This window comes from Canis lupus, chromosome 33 (assembly GCF_011100685.1).
Source record: "Canis lupus familiaris isolate Mischka breed German Shepherd chromosome 33, alternate assembly UU_Cfam_GSD_1.0, whole genome shotgun sequence".
Classification (NCBI taxonomy): domain Eukaryota; kingdom Metazoa; phylum Chordata; class Mammalia; order Carnivora; family Canidae; genus Canis; species Canis lupus.
In genome coordinates this window covers 10,806,023-10,823,207 of record NC_049254.1, presented here as the reverse complement: position 1 = coordinate 10,823,207, position 17,185 = coordinate 10,806,023, and the positions used below count along the sequence as shown (strand labels likewise).

At 34.2% G+C, this 17,185-nt stretch overlaps 1 long non-coding RNA gene across 1 annotated transcript in view; it reads right to left on the bottom strand.

Annotated features, from left to right (window-relative positions):
• LOC119867286 overlaps positions 1–5,435 on the bottom strand; it is a 124,803-nt gene extending 119,368 nt beyond the window's left edge. The window contains exon 1 of the long non-coding RNA XR_005383055.1: positions 5,366–5,435. This is a non-coding gene — a long non-coding RNA (uncharacterized LOC119867286). The remainder of the gene's footprint in view (positions 1–5,365) is intronic.
• Positions 5,436–17,185: the final 11,750 nt, after the last annotated feature.

Genomic DNA, 17,185 nt, shown 5'->3' with positions numbered 1-17,185 from the left:
AAAAGAAAGGTGACACTAGGCAATTATAATTATAAAGATAATCTATAATATTGAAGTTTTCCTTTTTCCTTATACCATGAATGACTCTTGTTGTCTAATGTTATATTTTTGTATGTTTGGAAAAGCAGATGAAAACTTTTCACCCTTTTGAAAGAGAAAATATTAGGCCTAATGTGTTGGGTACCATCAATATTTTAAAACCAGGAAAAGTTTTCATTCTATTGCCAATTTATTATTTGAAGCAGAGTACAATAATGTACACAGCTGATATGTCATCATAACTATAATCTCTTCTTGTTGATAGAGAATTATGTTTGGAAAAGGTAACTCATTAGACATGAAATGTTTTTAAAATAAGTGCAATGAAAACACAGAAAAGCGTAAAAGTTGCTGATTATAATTTTATAAATATATTATAGAGGAGATGTTGCTGTGCATGCATTTATCAGCTTCTTTGTCCATCCACCGCTCCTGGCTTTCCTTTTTCTCTCCAGAGCACCTGACCTTCCCATGTTTCCCCAGATTGATCATTAAAATTCTATTATAAAAATGTGCTCAGTGTAACTTTGCTATTCATATTTAGTTAAGTACAGATTCATTCTTTAAATGGGTATATTTTAGTTTCTAGAAGGCATTTCTCAGTGGCCATGATATGATCATCCCTCTTCTAAACCAATCAGAAGTAATAACTGATTAGTTTTTTTCTTTGATATTTTCAAAGATACAGACAGCTACCTTTTCTTTTTGATTCGTGTCACTTTACTTATATGAAACTGTATCTGTTCAGAAAAGACTTGGTATTGTCTACAATGACCCCACAGACTTGAAATGCCCAAGCAACATATAGAAAAGCTTCAATGCCTGGAATTTAACAAAAGCTTTGTTTCTAAGGTGAGGAACACAATGAACACAATGTAGCTAAATCTCCAACATAAAGGTCACTTGTGTACCGCCATTTCAGAGTGAGACTAGGTGAAGCAGATTAATTTCATAACAAGCAACAACTGTAATTACAGCTTTTAATTCATTTAATAAGATAGGTAAATATAAGGTCTGACATCATCTAAAAAGTCCTTGGGACTTTTCCTTCTCTAGATGAAAGGTGTTATCTAAATCCTTTAGAGTGCTTGGTTATAATTACTAAGTTTGTTTGCTAGGAAGATAATTGCACGGCTTATTGCCTGATCTACTCACAACAAGAAAATGGTAGCCCTAAATCTTGCTAAATCACTCACATGCTCAGATTAGAGTATGACCAAAGGTAGGGACTGGAAGGCAAAAGCCAGAAAACTTGACATGGTGCCACCACCCTGGCATCATATTTTACTGAAGACAGAGCCAAAAATGTCTTTCAGTGCCCATGACAGATGAATTCGCCTGAAGCTGCTCTCCAGTTGAATTCGGAACACTTGTCAGAAGGTAGGGAATTTTTATAAGATGGGATCTCTGGAAGGAAAAAAATGTACTGAGCAACTCTGCTCAAGAGCCATGAGAATAAATCCCACTCCTACTGATCTGTTTGGGATTTGAAAATGAACTATATAATATGTTGGACATCTGTTCTCTATGAAACCGTGGATGGTTTCTTTGATATCATGCATCAAAGGCAGACTTAAGGATTTTTGACTCATAGAAATGCATTTTTATTATCCTCTTATTATTATATTTTTTTTATGCCTTATCGCATCACCTCTTCAATGTCTGATTGTGACTTCTTTGGAATGCCATGGGAAAGCTTACTGATGAAAGAAAAGGCTTCAATGTACTCAGTAAGCTACTCAGTAAGAAAAGGAAAAGTTTATTTATTTATTTATTTATTTATTTATTTATTTATTTATTTATTTTTTAATATACAAAGTAGTTTTACTCATTTTATTTATTGTATTTCACAGGTGCAATCACTTGTTCTGTTCTTAAATAAGCAGGGAGAACTTTTGCAGTAAGATGGTTGTTAGTTTCAGAAAAGCAATAACTTGAGGGGCTGTCCTCTATTCAAGTAGGGTCAATATTATTCAAAACAATCTTTGCGGGGTACCCGGGGCGGCTCAGTCAGGTTAAACGTCGGACTTTTGGTTTCGGCTCAGGTCATGATCTCAGGGTCATGAGATTGAGCCCTGTGTCAGGTTCCACACTCAGCTGGGAGTCTGCTTGAGACTCTCTCTCTCTCCTTGCTGCCCCTCCCCCTGCTTGTGCATGCTCTCTCTCTCTCTCTCTCTCTGTCAAATAAATAAATACATCTTTAAAAAAAAAACCAAAAGCCTTTGGTTATAAAATTTACCATAGAGCCTATGATCCTTCTTGAAAAAAAAAAATGACAGGACTCTTCATATGTTTAAATGTTTAAAATGAATCGGAGGCAATTGTTTGAGAAAGCAAAGATGAGATGATGGACCGGATCAGATTTTCTGGAGGTCTGGGACTCTGATAGGGACCAGCACAGCAGAGGCTCTGCATTCTGTCTGGAATGGGTAAATTCAGACTGCAGGAGTCTGAGAAGTCTTGACAGGGTCATGGGATATTACAGGCACAGATCACAGTTAGAACAGAGGCCCAGAGTAGGAAGGAAGAAAAGGAAAAGTTTAAATGAGGTAGAGAGTGTGGTCTTTCAAGCAATAATCTCTTCTCCTTGTTCCACATTTTTTTTTTCTTTTACCTACAGTTTTGGTGTGCATTGATGAGGGAGATGATTTTCCTTACTGACAGTTATTTGTAGAAACAAGAAGTTGTTTGTTGTTCTGCTCTGTTTGAACTGCAGCAATATATAAAGCTAGCCCCTGCCAAATCTCTGTGAGAGAGTTGGGTGAACATTGGAAACAGGTTGAAAGTGGGTGGGTGGAGGGAGGGGGTGGAAGCTGATAGGTAAGCTTGTGTGTGTTCCAGACCTAGCAGCAGGTTTTGCGAGTTCCAACACTGGCAATGAGTTTGTTCTCTGAAAGAAGTCTGGGCCTCTATGTGGATAAAACAAACATTTTAAATTGAAACTCATAAAGAATAAAAGAGTCAAAACATTCTTACTTATTCTCTCTCTCTGAGGGGGTAGATGGGAGGCTTTGGTGTCTGACAGGTGCAGCTTATGAGTAACCTGGACAGCAGCCAGGGGTTCTTGTAAGAACAGACCAAGAAGACCACACCTGTTGATTGAAAACATTACCATCTAACACAACAGATGAAATTGTGTAAAATGCCACCCCTATTTTCCCACTTTCCACAATGGCTGATTTTCATTAAACAAAGGTTAATACTAACCATGCAGTTCCAAATCCTGGAGTCTTCTATTGGATACAGAATGTACCAAATTTCATTTAAGATCATAACCTTGCCTGGAATGGAAAGATGCATTTTTCATTTTCATCCTAATGTTGCTGAAGAATGCCATTGAATGTCCTTCAGTGTCCTTTGCAGGACACTTAGTTAATCCATTTGCTTCCTAGACATAAATTAGTTTGCTGAGTGTGGCTTTCCACAGCTAAAAGCATTATGAGAGTCTGCTAAAGGTCGAAGTCATGTCCTGGGCCTAGAAGGTGAATAAAGTAAGGTTTCCAGGGAGTCTCTTGGGATAGGAAAGATATCTCACCATCCAATATGCAATAGAAGAAAGAAAGAGGCTGTAGGGAATACCTGTCTGGATAAAAACAAAAAAAAAAAGTAAATCAAAAAACAAAACAAAACAAAACAAAACAAAAAACAAAAAAACAAAACAAAACAAAACAACAACAACAAAAAACAAAAAGAAGCTATCCAGTAGGTGAGAACAGGAAGAGAAAGAGGAAAATCTGTGCCAAGAGGTTTCAGAGCTGTCTGCCGACAAGAACATTTATGGGTAACTCTTGTTTATTTTATTTTATTTTATTTTATTTTATTTTATTTTATTTTATTTTATTTTATTTTATTTTATTTTATTTTATTATTTTATTTTATTTTATTTTATTTTATTTATTTTTTTGGTAACTCTTGTTTAAATTCTATTTAAACTATTGACCTATATGTGAATACCTCCCCTATTTCTGTTCAATTCTTTATGTTCATTCTGTTTTCTTCCTTTCTTTGAATTGCTTATAAATATGAAACCGTGTAAGGGTTACCTATGTACAAAGATAAAGATAGAAAAGAACACAATCAAATCATCGCTCATGTCTTTGACAGTATTGCATGTGAATTTTGTCTCTTCCTCCTAAACCCTGCCAAAGATTAGGTTTTAGATCTTACATGATTTTTTTTTTTTTTCTGGATGAAAACACACTACTGAGGTTGTGTCTGTAACTTAGCTTTCTCACAGATGATGTTACTGTCCAGTCAGTCATATTAGTGCCCATCCCTGAATTTCTTCATGTGAGTGCTGGCTGGGACACCAGCTCCTGGTCTAGTGAACCGGGGGAAACTTTGGCTTCCCACTAGGCAGATGAAATGCTTAAGACTGAAAAATGAATGAGGTTGGAAAAATAAATTTTTTTGCCAAACATACAGTATACAAGATGTACACAGAAATGTACATGTGTGAGAAAAATTCCTTTTATAATGCAGTATCAATTGTTTCCTTTCTCCTGTTCTACATCTAACCCTCAGTTCCATACATTTGAGAAATAAGAGTTCAGGATAAAAGGATTTGATTTAATGTGCCTGGTGGGAGGATGATACATTAACTTTATTTCCCCCTCCCCAGTGGGAAAAACAGGATAAGCCATTATTACGTACAAAGCAGCTGCTAAGAATGCAGCTAGAGGCATTAAAACTGAGATTATCTGTCTTCTGTAATTAAATCCCTTTTCTTTCTTTCTTTCTTTCTTTTTTTCTCCAGGCCTGTACCAGATGACTCCTTAGGTCCCATGAATAGTTTATACATCATCCTATACAGTATCCTCAAGATGAGCAGAGGCAGTAATTAGAAACCTTTAATCCATGAGGATTTTATTATTTCCTCCTTAAGGAATATTAGGGAGCTATCGTTTTTATCCAAGACTTATTTATAAAATTGGACCCATGACTTATCAGAAGTCTATATCTCATTTACTCCATAATGCACATAGGTTCCAGTATCTTCTGTGTCTTCAAACATGTTTCCTCCAGCCACCAGTACCACTGTGTGCCTACCCCTCTGTCCCATCTGGCATACACCCCTCACGGCATGGGCATTTATGCTGATTGGTCATAGAAACCTAAGTACTTAATGTGGAAGCTACATGTTGACTAGTGACAGGGATAAATGTTAGGTTTGGATTTGGTTCTGTCTTACGAGCTATATGATTCCACTCACAGTCATATATCCCTGCAACTATGATGACATCATTTTCTAAGCTGATACACCATAGATTCTCAGGAAAAAAGAAAAAAAAATAAGAAGAAAAGAAAGGAAAGGCTCAGGACTTACCACAGACAAGAAATTCCCCTCTTTCTCAGCCAGAGATGGACTGATTTAGAGACTCCCCCCCAAAAAAAAAAAAATGTAGTGCTAATGGTCAAAGTTATAGATCTTCAATCAGCATATGAAAGAAGAAACAGAACAATTTAAATTTTCCTAATATAGAAACATTGACATTTCTGTCTGTGCAGGCCAGCTGGATGTTACACTTGAACAGTATCCTCTCAGCATTTTCTCTGTGACTTGTGGAGATTAAGTGACGTGACTCCACCTACTGGATGACTAAAAATCACATCGCTTTGGTTTAGAAAGGCAAGCAGGCATCACGAAGTGCACAGGGAGCCTAAACCCTGGAGAGTCTGACTTAAACTTTTATCTTTGCCACTTTTTGGCCAAAGTAATCACTTCTTAAAGAGTGATGGAAGATTTCTGGGCTAGAGATTCATTCTGAGTAAAAGAAATGGCTTGAGCTGATGATCTTCAATAATTTCCACACGATTCTGATTTAATCAGAATTAAGAAATCCAGACCATAGGCTCTTTATTCACTTTGGCCATAGTGGTACACAGGGCACTATTTTTTTTTTTTAATTTGGCTAATTGATACTGACTATCCTCACAAACTCCCACCATTTCTGCTACCACTCACCCTGGTTCTGCCACTTGCCAGGTGAGTGTTCCTTCAGGCAACAACTTGATCTCTCCAATCCTCCCAGCTAGACAAGAGGAGATGAGAACACTTCCCCTCAGATGAGTGACGCAGCTCAAAAGGCATTTCAACAGCACCAAAGCCTCTCTTTTTGGCAGTCACAGGTATTTGGGGTTCTAAGATGATGTATGAATGACAGATTGTATGAGAGTTTGTTTATATAAGTTAGAGCCAATAATATGGGGCAACTTTGTGAACAGCCCAAACTCAGGTAAAAGGAAATATTTTAAACAATATAATAAAGTCATGAGGAAAGAAAAAGTTTTTTATTTCAATACATTATAACTATTTCCCTGTGACAACCCTCTTTCGTACTGTGAAAACTCAAATCACAGGAAACCACACTGACACAAACACCCTTACACACCCATTGACACAGACTTGTACCTAGGTTCCAGTTCAGAACTTGAAGCTTGGGTATATATATATATATATTTAAGATTTCTATTTATTTATTCATTGTAGAGAGAGAGAGAGAGAGAGAGAGAGAGAGGCAGAGACATGGGCAGAGGAAGAAGCAGGCTCCCTGCAGGGAGCTGGATGTGGGACTCCATCCTGGGTCTCCAGGATCACGCCTCAAGTCAAAGGCAGATGCTCAACTGCGGAGCCACCCAGGTGCCCCCTGGGCTTATATTTTGTCTATGATGACTCAGCTTCTCAGTATGCCCAGTGCCTGTAAGTGAACATTGAAAGCTTAGATGGAGCTATGTATAACTTTTATTTTGGTATTAAGGGTGATGTTAGTGTTCCTCCTCTGCAAAATAAGATGAAGATTGAGACCACACAGAGCCTCCATGTTAAGTAAAGAAAGTATCAGAACTAATGATCACAAAGAATACTTGTTTATATGGCTCCATCCTGTTTAAAGAGACTAAAGGGGAAAAATATTAAGTCAGAGTGGATTTGGCTCAGGTCCTTAGCTCTTATGAAGGGAGTTCTAGAAAGGCTCTTTTCATTCTGCTCAGCAAGTATTAGGACTTCTCATGCTCTTGTTATTTCTTATTCCTCTGGTCTGTCTTCTTATTTGTCTTAACAAATTACTCTTCTTTTCCTACTTCTGACCCTTTCACTCATTTGTTAATGTGTTATGTAATCTCTAATATTTTCACTTTCTTATAGATCCCATTTTCCAAGGACCATATAGCCTAAGATCAATTATTTTTGGTGCTAGACTTTCAATGTTTATTTATAGCCACTTAAATGAAAGATCATGATATTTCTTCCACTTCTATGTTTAAGAAAAGTACATCTTTATCAAAGCAGGAAAAACATAAATTCTTCCATTGTGTGCTAATATGCATTCACTTAAAAATAATCTGCACTCTCTTTTTAATATAATTATGTAATATATAATATAATTATGTATTATATAGTTCTTCTTTTTGAAATTGAAATAAAAACTTTTAAGAGATTTTCAATAAAGGGAAAATCATTTCATAATTTAACAAGGTTCATTTTAGTTAAATCAAAATAAATCTTTCATAGGTGCTCTAGGACATTTCCTTTACTTTGCCAATAACCTCAACTAAGTGAGGATCTTCTATTCTAAAGTTTGAGTAAAAGAAAATATGACAGTCCAAACTTCAGAGATCATTTATAAATCACAAGTTAACTCAAAGTTAATCTAACTACATATGGCACTACATCAAATCTACATCTATATATGTATATAAATACATATATATCTAGCTATGTATAGCTAAATATATATATAGTATATATTTATATATTTATATAGATATATAGCTACATATATAAATTATATTATAGCTACATATATATAGCTACATATATATGTATAAATATATATATAGCTACATATATATGTAGCTACAATCAAATATTATAGTTGCAATTATTTGAATTGCATTTAAAAGTGAATTATAATTTGAAAAGTTAATAAGAAGAATAGCCGTTAGAACATGGGCTAATGTAGGATGATGGACATTGGAATCCAAAAAGTAAATATCTCAACAATTTGGGTAAAGGAACCTGATAATATATTAAACCTGTCCTAACATCTGGAATAAGTTTTCAACATTTGTGTTAGTAAAACCAGTAATAGATTCTGACAGAGTTTTCCCCGCTTTACTTCTAAGCATTTATTGAAACACAGTTAAAATAGTCTCCATGTGTACCCAGTTCATCCTTGCTACATTCTATAAAACACAGTTTTATGTAAGCTACTGAGGATAGGGTCTCATTATTGCTTTCAGAATGTGCCCTATTTTAACTCCAACTCCCAGCCCTCATCATAAAGTTAAAAACACATGTTAGTCCTAAATTTACATTTTAGAATTCATCTAAAATATCCTATATCCCTCTTCGAATTATTTACTTCCGTTTGTCAAAACTCACCAAACTACGATGGCATTTTCATATTTTATAAGGTATATATGACAAAAAAAGTTTTCTGATCACAAAAGCATGACAATCATTTTAAAGAATTCAGAAAATAGCTAAAGGGATGCTGTTAGCCTGAGTGAATTGTCTTTCAAATGTTTCCTTTGCATTTACATAAAGTATAATCTCTTTAATCACAAAAATAAGACTAATGTAAAAAAACTCTTGTAGAGCATGCATTTTTCTCCCAATATGTTATCACAGACATCACTCTACTGCAAGTACTTTGCTTCAATTCCATCATTTTGAAAGGCTGCATGCTATTTCATTTACAAGTCTATCATGATTTATTTAACTCATTCCCCTTTGGCTGACATTTAGATTGTTTCCATTGTGTTGCTAATATAAACTGCTCTATAATGAATATCTCTTACATGTGTCCCAGGACACTTAATTTTTTATGCGTAAATCCATGAAAGGGGGATTGTTGAGTTGGACAATTTAACCATTCCTAATTCTTTAAATTCATATTGCTAAATTGTCCTCTAGAATATTTATACCAATTATCTTCCTGCCAACACTGTGAGCAAATGCCTCTTTCCCCACATTCTCACCAGTATTATTAAGTTTATGACTAAGGTATGTTACAGTTTTGCTTGTTGATGTTTATATGTGTGCTAGCTCATAGGGAAATTAAGTATTAAAGGATCGGTGTTAAGTTTTTAGACTGTGTATTCTATGGTGTATTCTATGTAGAACACTGACAGAGTTCTAAGCAGAAAATACCATTAATTATATATTGTAAAAACTCATAAAGGAAAACTCCATCACAAATTTTCTATTTTTTTTTAATTTTTTATTATTTCATCACAAATTTTCTAAACCCTTGCCTGTGTTTCAGTATTTCTGTAGAAGCTTGTATTAACAGAAACGGAATAGTCATTTTATATTTGTTCTAATAATTAATGCATAGGTTATATTCATTTATAGCATTAAACTTATGTGGGGAGTTGGAATCACTTCCCAAGTCTAAGTTTCCATAGTAGAACTTGACTTGGTGATGATGAGAATATGGTTTTGTCTGTCTATAGGTTAGGGAACCAGAATGTAGAATGCAGTTTAAATGGGCTGTGTGTGTGTGTGTGTGTGTGTGTGTGTGTGTGGTGCAGGGGAGTGGGGGGTGGGGAGGAGATTCACTGACTCAGATATTTTTCTTTGAATTCTTTATGAACACTTTGAATCTCATCAATTCCTTCAATTCCTTTCCAACTTAATCTTCCTCTTTTCCTTATTATCACTGTTCTCACAGTGTCCTTTTTGTACCAAATCCTGTTTCTCCTCTTTGCCTGTGGACTGGCCTTTCCTTTTCATGTTTTGTGCAGCTTCCCTTTGTATATGGGACACATTATCTGTATCACATCTTTGGAGCTCTTGTTGTCTGTTCCCACTGAGGCTGCCCTTTGTCTGGGCTACTTTTCCCTGCTAAAATTCTTTCCTTCTATGGTGATCTGTTTAACTTTTATGCAAATTTCACTGTACATACTGCCTCTCAGCACTCTCATTTTTAGTTGTTTGTGGACATGCTCCAGTCACCTTATGTGAGCTGAATTTACCTTTGGTGCCATATTTTTTCCCCTCTTTTGATGGTTCCTTCCTTTTCCAATGTCAATCTTCCTTTCCTGTACAAGAATGTTTTCTTTAATGGCTTTCTTTTATTGTTGATGAAATTTTCTGTGATTTTTTTACTTTTATCACTTCTTCAGGCTCATTGTTGGTCTTTTTACTTTGCTTTCATGACCTGTTCCATTGAAGGCCTTCTGTTTTCAGTCTTGGGTCTCTTGTTTCCTGGAATATTCCGTCATTATCTGTGTTATATACATATAGCATGGTCCTCAAAGAAAGTACCATTTATGTGACAAGAAATTATGTTTCTCTTTTATCAACATATTTATTAGAGTAGAATCGTATACAACTAAGGATCTTGCATCCATGCAAAGATTTAGGAATATCTTGGAATAGCTATTATGTTGGATTGAATGTTAAAGTAAAATACTCAAAATATATTGCTGAGAGTTAAGATCAAGATGGATTTAAAATCTAGTTAACTAATGACTCTCAAATTGTCAAGATTCAGAGTGCTTTTAAATGTCATTTAGCCCATTTGTCATTCAGTATCAAATTTCCACATCCTAAACAAATAATTATTTAAACAAGGGTAATCAAATACAGATTAGCTGATCAGATTTTAGTCTTTTCCTTACATTGAATGAAAATCTGTCTTAATGTAGATTTGCATTTGAGCCCGAATTCTACTAACATCACACGTTAAAGAGAGAGAAAAAAAATCTAGTTCTTTGCATTATAGTGTTTCAAACATTTGAAAAACAGACAATTTTATCTCCATCCTTCAACTTGAAAATTTTTAATCCTGACTGCATATATCCAGTTCTTATAATGAACTTTTCCTCAGATAGAGTTTTTTAATATAATTTCACGATCCTTGTCATATCCTTTTTAGCACATTTCTGGTTGCCTAGATATATGTTCCTTTATGTTCTTACCAAAATTGAACACATCAATCTGGGAGGTGTTTGAGCAACTAACAGAAGATCTATCTCCTTCAATCAAGAGATTATAGTATTATAATGTAATGAAATATGTGATTATATTAACATTGTAAAAATTAACACATATGGAACTTCTTTACTTTTTATCTATAGTGTACTATTCTATTGCATTTAGGTATGAGGACATATTGTATGTAAACTTGCAAAATTTGGCCCACCATTCTTACTTATCAAGATGCTTTTGGAGACTGATTTTTATCCTATTATATATTCAATCATTCTTCTCTTGATTGATGCCATTCTCTGTCCATGTTATTGACAGCGAACAGAATATATTCAAGGTCAGAATTCTGTGAAACTCCATTACAGACTGACATTCATCTCCTACCCAGCATTCTTTGAACACCATCATTCAGTTTGTAATCCACCTAATTGAAATATCATCCAACCCTCCTTGAGCTCTAATCTCATAAAAACAGCTTGTCAAATGCCAATATGTTTAATGCATTTCCCTTATCAGCCAGTCTAATAATTCTTTCAACCCACATTTTATAAGCCTTCCTACTAGGGTAAATAAAATAGATCAGGTTCATAGATTCTGATAATTTCAACTCAGGTTTTGATTTAGATGAATTCTGTATTTCTCAGTAGTCCATATGATCACACTTTACATCTGTTTTCGTGGTTACCCAAAGTGAAAAACATGGTTTAGTTCCCTTGCTTAGTTCTCATATAAGTTCTATGATAAATGCAGTGTTGATATTTTTGAAATTTTTTTCTTTTCTCCTTCCTGAGCCCAAACCACAAGTCCAATATAAAATAATTTGTCATTCTTTAATAAATAGGTATCCCTAAAATCATAGCCATTTCCTGGAAAGATACAGCAGTCATAAGATCTTTTGAGATTATCCAATAGTCCCATTCTCAAGCACAGCACAGAAACTTAACAATATGAACAGATTTTAGAAATATATTTTAAATTATACAAAAAATTTACCATTTTCAATCTCAGGTCCATCAAAGTGCTTCTTTCATTGTCTAGACATGGAGGCTATTCTATTTTGCTTGATGAATTTTTACCTAGCAATACTAATTATTACCAGAAGGACACAAATATAACTAGGTAAAGGACATGAGAAATAAATATATTGAAGTTTGAATAGATACGTAACACAAAATCGACATGGTAAAGCTGAAAACAGAATTCCATAGAAGAAGAACATCTTGTCTTTTTTTTTTAAATTTTTATTTATTTATGATAGGCACACAGTGAGAGAGAGAGAGGCAGAGACACAGGCAGAGGGAGAAACAGGCTCCATGCACCGGGAGCCCGACGTGGGATTCGATCCCGGGTCTCCAGGATCGCGCCCTGGGCCAAAGGCAGGCGCTAAACCGCTGCATCACCCAGGGATCCCCCATCTTGTCTTTTAATTCAGTATTTTCTGGGCTATTAATTTTACTCAAAGTCGTTTATTGGTGTTGTTTGTTTGTTTTAAATCTTGATTTTAGAACACTTCAGAAAAAAATGTAAATGGCCTACAGAAGAGCAAATCTTATGCACATATAGAAAAAATCAAAGTAGAATAAGAATGTATACTTAGCTTTAAATGATAAAATGTTTATTGTTCTTTTGTCTAATTTACTATGTATATAAATGATAAACTAAGGAAAATGACCAAAAACTTGGAATGATAACTTAATCCTGACAAAGAACAAATCTGAAAGTCTTAAAGATGAGGCTACTCAGCAAAACTCCTGTTGATAATTGCAGCTCTTTATCAACTGAATGTTCAGTTTCACTTGGGCCCTACACTGAACTCATGCTTTATTTATTCAAGGATTTAGGTATGTGTGGGTATGTCTGAAAAATGCTATCCCAAGTCTTTCAATGGTTCTATTTACATGGGAGTGCTGGGAGCTTCCTGGGAAAGAATTCACCCAAACAGGAGAGTGGAGCACGTGTTTTTAGTTCAGAGAGAATCATGTGGATAAAGTGATGTACAATATGCTTGCAGTCATTTTCATTGTTCTTTGGCATCATGCTGATGAATTAATGCCTGGATGATTTTAAAAAAAGGCTGTAACAAAATATAGTGAAGAATAAAAGAATATAGACATTGAGAGACAAAGCGTCAGCAACATTCAAGTTAGTGGGTTCTTCAGTGACAGGAGATAGTACTTTCAGCTATGAAAGGAAGGTGCATTTCTAAAGTTGTCAGATTGAGCAAGTAAAAACAAAGGATGCTCTGTTAAATTTGATTTTCAGATAAGGAGTACTTTTTTTCAGTATAAGTAATTTCCATGAAATATTTAGGGCATACTTATTTAAAAATTTGTTTTTCATCTGAAATTCACATTTAATGGGGCATTGAATTTTATTTGGCATACTCCAGGCATGACAGTAATATTGGCAATGGCAGTAAAAGTGGTCAGGACTTTTAACTCAGATATATTTGCTCTTGATATTAGAAAGCCTTGCATGCAGTTCAGAAAGTAAAAGTTCCTACGATGAGCAACGACATCATAGCACCATCAAGTATTTCCTCATATTGGCCCTGAATTTATAACCATTAATCTGTTATAATGCTCTTTGTCTTGCTATGAAATTCCTTTCTCCCTTCATATGCATAGTTTCAAACAATTTTTTTATATAATGAAATTTGATCCAGAAAAAGAAAATATGCAGGGAAGAATAATAAGATATAATAAAATAAAAATAAAATGTAATAATAAAGTGCTTTCCTGAGCCTATCATGCACCATAGAATAGAATATCACCCATATGGTGGCCATGTTCCTCTCATATCTCATTACCTTCTTCATTAATGAAAACTACTATTCTGAACTTTGTGTTTATTAATTTCTTGCTTTTTAAATTACTTTTTGCAATGGTATCCCTAAATAATGTGTGGTTTGATTTTATTTATGCCTAATTTTATAAATGTTATTATGCTGCAACTTGCTTTCTAAGGTGTATCCATGTTGTGGCTTTTGCCTCTAATTCACATATTTTCACTGATACACAATATTCTATAGGTAAGTCTACAAGTCATTTAGCCTTATAATATTGATGAATATTTTGTTATTCTCCCCTGTTGTTATAGTTGTTATTATAAATAATGCTATTCTGATATTAATTTGTATGTCTGCAGATGTTTATGCAAGATTCCCTCTTTAAATAGTATATGTAGATAGGGCATTTTTGACTTACAGGAAATGGGAATATTTAGTTTTACAAGATAATACCTAATTTACTAGTTTTCCAGTGATTGTACCAATTAAATTCCCACCAGCTGTGTCTAATGTTTCCCCTTTTTGACATCCATATCAACACACAGTATTTGCAGAATTCTTAATTTTTGCCAATCTGATGGGTATAAAATATCTTAATATGTTTTAATTTACGGTTCTCTGAATGCTAATGAAATTAAACAGTTTTTCCCACACTAAATGGCCATTCTTATTTTTCTTCCATGAAATGATTTTTGTTTTCTGTTAGGATATTCATCCTTTATGTATTTATTTAGGAATTCCATTATAAATTTGAATTATTTCATATTCATATCTGTTTAGATTTTCTCCTAACTTTGTAAAAATCTTGATAGTAGTCTTCTCTTTATTTTGTCTTTCCTTCTACCATTTTGAAAACATTCCTTTGTATTTTTACTTATGTCTTATATTGGATATTTAATATATTCATGTTTTGATCTTCTCTCCTTTTACAATGCTTTTTTTTTTCTTCTCATTATCATTTTTTATAGTTACCTGCTTCAGTATCTGTGGATTCATGCCTTTCATTGGTTTTGGGGTTTTTTTTTTTTTTTTTTTTTTTTGGTTTTGGTATATTTTTAAGTAGCATGAATGTTATCTCTCCTCCATTTCTTCTAATATCTCTTTATAAGATGCCTATTAGACATATGTTATAATTTTTCTCATTCTATTATACATATGTGCACACATATATGTTATTTATCAATATTTTTATCTTTCTCTGATGCTTAGGTAATACTTTTTTTAGATTCATATATAATTTTCCAGTGGCAGAAAAAAATTTTATTTAAACAGAACCTGATATGGGGTTTTCAATTTCAATACTTTTATGCTTCCCGAGAATTCTATTTGCTTGTATTTATTTATTTATTTATCTATTTATTTATTTATTTATTTATTTAATTTATTTATTCATGAGAGATGCATAGACACACACACACACACACACACAGAGGCAGAGACACAGGCAGAGGGAGAATCAGGCTCCATGCAAGGAGCCCAATGTGGGAGTCAATCCCAGGACTCCAGGATTGCACCTTGGGCCGAAGGCAGGTGCTAAACCACTGAGCCACTCAGGGATCCCCTATTCATTATATTTAAAGTTTGCCTGGTTGCTGTTCCCAGATATCAGTTATTGGCTCTAGGAAGACATCAATTTTCTGGGATCAGCTAAATGTTAATTATTTTTTTCTTGCAAATTCAATAAGCTTTTAAAAGTAATTATTTTGGTAGCATATGATATTCTTGTACTTTGAAGTGGATTCATTCAAAATATTTGTTTTGCCATACTTCTGGAGTAGAAGCCCACGATTACTTATTCTCCTTGTCTTAAGTTAAATCTTCCTTTTTGAGAGGTCTCTCCTCACTCTCAGGTTAGGTTAATTATCTTTGTGTAGTGTTCCTTCATTTTCCTAATGCTTCTCACAGAATTACTTCAGATTAATTTTCTCCAATAGGCCTTAAACTCCTTGCAGCAATTAACCATACACATTTAGCCCTGGCTCATGGATTTATCATATGCAAAAAACTTATTTTTTTTTTTTTCAAAAAACTTATTTAAGTTAGTTTTTTAAATTCAGTTTGCATCAACTTCATTCAGAGGTTTTGACAGCTGTGTTGTCTCTACAACATGAGTAATAGTAGCAAGAGGGGATATTATCACAATGGGATCGAAATCAAGGAAGTTAAAAATGTTCAATGCCATAGTTTAGCACTATTGTTTAGCTGAGAAGGAGATACCATGAGAGTTCCCTTAAATTTTAGGAGAATTTTGAAGGGCTTTGGAGCTTCTTACGAAAAACAAGCAGAGCTAGAGAAGTAATGATTTCATAATCCCATGTTACCTTTAGGCTGTGTGTCCTTGAAAGCATAGGTAACCTTATCATAGTTATTTAGAACTAAGGTAACATTGAGTTTTCTTTCACTAAACTAGTAAATTCGGTGTTCTGATCACAGAACACTATCATCTCACATTTTTAAATTTTAAGGGAATTAGCTAGTGACTTCATTGATATTTCCATTACCTATTGAAAAAAAAAAACACAAGAGTTTTCCTAGCAATATGACTATAATTCTACCAGCTAGCTTCAGAACATACTGAGTTTTAACAGGCAGTATATGGTTCATAGAGACAGTCTTTGTGAGATATTACATAGTAGGTTTTAGATTTCTTTTTTCTCTAGCATTTGATATACCCAATCAAAGGCAGAAAAAGGCAGACGGTAAATCTCAGCAAGCCAAATTTTTACTGCAACTACTATGATATCTCATCTTTATGATGTATAGGATTTCCCCCCTTCTTTGCTTTGTTGTAAATCATGAGTTTTCCCTCATGTTTTATCATATGTGTATTTCAGCTTTTTTTCTGATATGAATTCCATTTTTTATTTTCCTTGATGAATCATTTCACTTTCTAAATGTTTAATTTGAGCTTCCATGTCTTTTATGGTCCTTATGATTATAAAAGCTTATATGAGGTTTCCTCAGACAAAACTGATGCATTTCATAGCTAGAATATCTACTTCTGTATAGATATGAGGAGAAGAATGAGTCCATTATAATGGCAACAGGAACTATACTACATTGGGGTTTAGCAATGTCCTGTAAGGCCACAGCTTGAGCAGATAAAACTATCCTTTTCACTGCACATGACTACAGAGAGTGTCTCTCTTGTGAACCATGAATAGTGAAGAATTACCATAGGATAAGCAGCTACAGATAATAAGCAGCTACAGAGAGCTTCTCTATGGGAAAATGATCTGGAAATGCTGTCCCCTTATCCAAATAGGGCAAAAAGTTAGCTTGGATGAGACTGTTGGGGGTAGCAATATCAGGAGGTGGTTGCCATTCTATAGATTATATCTTATAAAGCCCAAAGCATTATAAAAGACTCACTAAGAAAATCTGAGGCAAGATTAACAAGAAAGGCTAATAGTTGCTTA